The sequence below is a fragment of the Carcharhinus amblyrhynchos genome, unplaced genomic scaffold (assembly GCF_965287045.1).
Source record: "Carcharhinus amblyrhynchos unplaced genomic scaffold, sCarAmb.v2.hapA chromosome_1322, whole genome shotgun sequence".
Classification (NCBI taxonomy): Eukaryota; Metazoa; Chordata; class Chondrichthyes; order Carcharhiniformes; family Carcharhinidae; genus Carcharhinus; species Carcharhinus amblyrhynchos.
The window spans coordinates 5,001-9,273 of NW_027651062.1; the positions used below are offsets into that span (position 1 = coordinate 5,001).

Sequence of the window (4,273 nt, forward strand, 5' to 3'; positions counted from 1 at the left end):
CCCCTCCCTATCTCTGTAACCCCCTCCAGCCCCCCTACACCCCCTCCCTATCTCTGTAACCTCCTCTAGCCCCCCCTACACCCCCTCCCTATCTCTGTAACCCCCTCCAGCCCCCCTACACCCCCTCCCTATCTCTGTAACCTCCTCCAGCCCCCCTACACCCCCTCCCTATCTCTGTAACCCCCTCCAGCCCCCCTACACCCCCTCCCTATCTCTGTAACCTCCTCCAGCCCCCCCTACACCCCCTCCCTATCTCTGTAACCTCCTCCAGCCCCCTACACCCCTCCCTATCTCTGTAACCTCCTCCAGCCCCCCTACACCCCCTCCCTATCTCTGTAACCCCCCTCCAGCCCCCCTACACCCCCTCCCTATCTCTGTAACCTCCTCCAGCCCCCCTACACCCCCTCCCTATCTCTGTAACCTCCTCCAGCCCCCCTACACCCCCCTCCCTATCTCTGTAACCTCCTCCAGCCGTCTACACCCCCCTCCCTATCTCTGTAACCTCCTCCAGGCCCCCTACACCCCCTCCTTATCTCTGTAACCTCCTCCAGCCCCCTACACCCCCTCCCTATCTCTGTAACCCCCTCCAGCCCCCCTACACCCCCTCCCTATCTCTGTAACCTCCTCCAGCCGTCTACACCCCCCTCCCTATCTCTGTAACCTCCTCCAGCCCTCTACACCCCCTTCCCTATCTCTGTAACCTCCTCCAGCCCCACTACACCCCCCTCCCTTCCTATCTCTCTCTCTCTCCCCGTCAGGCAATGCCCACATCTCCCCCTCCACTTCTCCACACCCCCTCCCCAACCCACTATCCCACTATCGACATCCTGGGGGTGACCATTGACCAGAAACTGAACTGGGACCCAGCCAGATAAATCCTGTGTCTCCCAGAGTGGGTCAGAGGCTGGGGATCCTGCGGAGAGTAACTCACCTCCTGACTCACACCACCTCCTCCCCACCCAGTCTGTCCCACCATCTACAAGGACACAAGTCAGGAGTGTGATGGGATACTCTCCGCTCGCCTGGATGGGTGCGGGTCCCGACAACACTCGAGAAGCTCGACACCATCCGGGACAAAGCAGCCCCCCACCTCCCCCCTCGTCCCCCTTCCCCCTCCCCTCCCATCCCCCCCTCGATCGACACACTAACCCCCACCTTCAACATTCACTCCCTCCACCACTGACACACAGCGGCAGCTGTGTGCACCGACTATTGGATGTCCCGCAGCAACTCGCCAAGGCTCCTTCCACAGCACCTTCCAAACCTCACCCCCAACCTCAAAGGACAAAGGGGGGGGGAGGGGGCAGCAGATGCATGGGGAACACCCACCGCCTACAGGTCACCCCCCACCCCGCCAGCCCAACTTGGAAATACATCGACCACTCCTTCACTGCGGCTGGGTGGAACTCCCTCCCTAACAGCGCTGTGGGTGTACCTACACCACACACACACAGGGGGTTTGCAGTGAGTTCAAGATGGTGGCTTGGCCCCCCCCCCCACCCCCCGAGGGGGCAAGTAAATTCTCAATGACACTCACAATCCGTCAAAGGACAGAAAGACCTGCAGGGCAATGGAATTAAGTGAATTCCAGAGGGGGCTAGTATAGGGCTGCATGGGGAGCGCCCACCTACTGCCAGTTCCCCCCTGATTGGGGGCAGATAGAGGGCCCATTTAGCCAGCGCACAGGCTGCCTACATCCCTCCCAACGCCCAGCGAGACTCACCTTGGACCAACTCCCCCCCCAGTTGGGGAACAGAAAGAGGGCCCATTTAGCCAGCGCACAGGCTGCCTACATCCCTCCCAACGCCCAGCGAGACTCACCTTGGACCAACTCCCCCCCCCAGTTGGGGAACAGATAGAGGGCCCATTTAGCCAGCGCGCAGACTGCCTACATCCCTCCCAACGCCCAGCGAGACTCACCTTGGACCAACTCCCCCCCCAGTTGGGGAACAGATAGAGGGCCCATTTAGCCAGCGCACAGGCTGCCTACATCCCTCCCAACACCCAGCGAGACTCACCTTGGACCAACTCCCCCCCCCAGTTGGGGAACAGATAGAGGGCCCATTTAGCCAGCGCACAGGCTGCCTACATCCCTCCCAACACCCAGCGAGACTCACCTTGGACCAATTTTCCCCCCCAGTTGGGAACAGATAGAGGGCCCATTTAGCCAGCGCACAGGCTGCCTACATCCCTCCCAACGCCCAGCGAGACTCACCTTGGACCAACTCCCCCCCCCCAGTTGGGGAACAGATAGAGGGCCCATTTAGCCAGCGCACAGGCTGCCTACATCCCTCCCAACACCCAGCGAGACTCACCTTGGACCAACTCCCCCCCCCCAGTTGGGGAACAGATAGAGGGCCCATTTAGCCAGCGCACACTCCCGACACTCACCTTGGAGAGAGGCAGGACCATGAAGGCTCCTCCTCCACTGGCCTCCACGATCATGGCCAGGAAGGCGGGGTTGACGGCGCAGAAGTTGCTGTCCCAGGTGTTCTGGGAGATCCGGATGTCATCGTAGCACTGGTCCGATTTTGTTGGCTGGCCAAAGACATGGCGGTACTTGCTGCTCCTGACAACTTTGCGAGACATGGCTGCGAGAATCAAAAAGGGCGGAGAGGTCAAAATGGCAGAGAGGCCAAAATGGCGGAGGTCAAAATGGCGGAGAGGCCAAAATGGCGGAGGTCAAAATGGCAGAGAGGCCAACATGGCGGAGAGGCCAACATGGCGGAGAGGCCAACATGGCGGAGGCCAACATGGCGGAGAGGCCAACATGGCGGAGAGGCCAACATGGCGGAGGGGCCAACATGGCGGAGAGGTCAAAATGGCGGAGAGGCCAACACGGCGGAGAGGCCAACACGGCGGAGAGGCCAACACGGCGGAGAGGCCAACATGGCGGAGGCATCTGAGTTCAGCAAAAGGGAAGGGATTAACTGGAGAGTTGACGCCTCGATCGAGGCCGATCTCCCCCCCCCACCACCCTCACCCCGTGTGGCAAATGTTGTGTCTTTGTTTAGAGAGGGCTGCAGGGAAAAGCCTGGAAACGACAGGCCGGAGAGCCTCACATCTGTGGGTGGGTAAATTGTGGGAAGGTATTTTGAGAGACGGGGGGCATTCAGAGACACAAGGACTGATTAGGGACAGGGCTTTGTGAGGGGAAAAATCATCTCTCACAAATTGGATTGAGTTTTTTTGAAGGGGTGATCAAGAGGGTAGATGAGGGCAGTGCGGTGGATGTTGTCTACATGGACTTTAGCAAGGCCTTTGACCAGGTACCGCAGGACAGGTTGTTGTATAAGGTTAAATCTCACAGGGTGAGGGAGCTAAACGGAGACAAAATTGGCTTCTTAACAGAAACCAGAGGGTTGCTTGTAGAGGGTTTGTTTTTCAAACTGGAGGCCTGTGACCAGCCTCAGGGATCAGTGCTGGGCCCACTGTTATTTATCATTGATATTAATGATTTGGATGAGAGTATAGGAGGCATGGTTAGTAAGTTTGTAGATGACACCAAGATTGGTGGCACAGTGGACAGTGAAGGAAGTTATCTCCAATTGCAAGGGGATCTTGATCAGTTGGGCCAGTGGGCTGACGAATGGCAGATGCAGTTTAATTGAGAGAAATGCAAGGTGATGCATTTTGGTCGATTGAACCAGGGCAGGACTTACTCAGTTAATGGTAGGGGGAGAGTTACAGAACAGAGAGATCTAGGGGGACAGGTTCATAGCTCCTTGAAAGTGGTGGACAGAGTGGTGAAGAAGGCATTGGGCATGCTTGGTTTCATCGGTCAGAACATTGAATACAGGAGTTGGGACGTCTTGTTGAAGTTGTACAAGACATTGGGAAGGCCACACTTGGAAATACTGTGTACAGTTCTGGTCACCCTATTATAGAAAGGATATTATTAAACTAGAAAGAGTGCAGAAAAGATTTACTAGGATGCTACCGGGACTTGATGGATTGAGTTATAAGGAGAGGCCGGGATAGACTGGGAGTTTTTTCTCTGGAGCGTAGAGGGGTGATCTTATAGAGGTCTATAAAATAATGAGGGGCACAGATCAGCGAGATAGTCAATATCTTTTCCCCAAAGGTAGGGGAGACTAAAACTAGAGGGCAGAGGTTTAAGGTGAGAGGGGAGAGATACAGAAGGGTCCAGAGGGGCAATTTTGTTCACTCAGAGGGTGGTGAGTGTCTGGAACGAGCTGCCAGAGGCAGTAGTAGAGGCGGGGACAATTTTATCTTTTGAAAAGCATTTAGACAGTTACACGGGTACGATGGG

At 56.6% G+C, this 4,273-nt stretch overlaps 1 long non-coding RNA gene across 1 annotated transcript; it reads left to right on the forward strand.

Annotated features, from left to right (window-relative positions):
- The first annotated feature begins 2,534 nt into the window (after nt 1–2,534).
- LOC145340712 (uncharacterized) lies at nt 2,535–2,960 on the forward strand. The gene is made up of 3 exons (XR_013886283.1): nt 2,535–2,617; nt 2,650–2,681; nt 2,899–2,960. It is a non-coding gene; the product is annotated as an uncharacterized LOC145340712 (long non-coding RNA).
- Nucleotides 2,961–4,273: the final 1,313 nt, after the last annotated feature.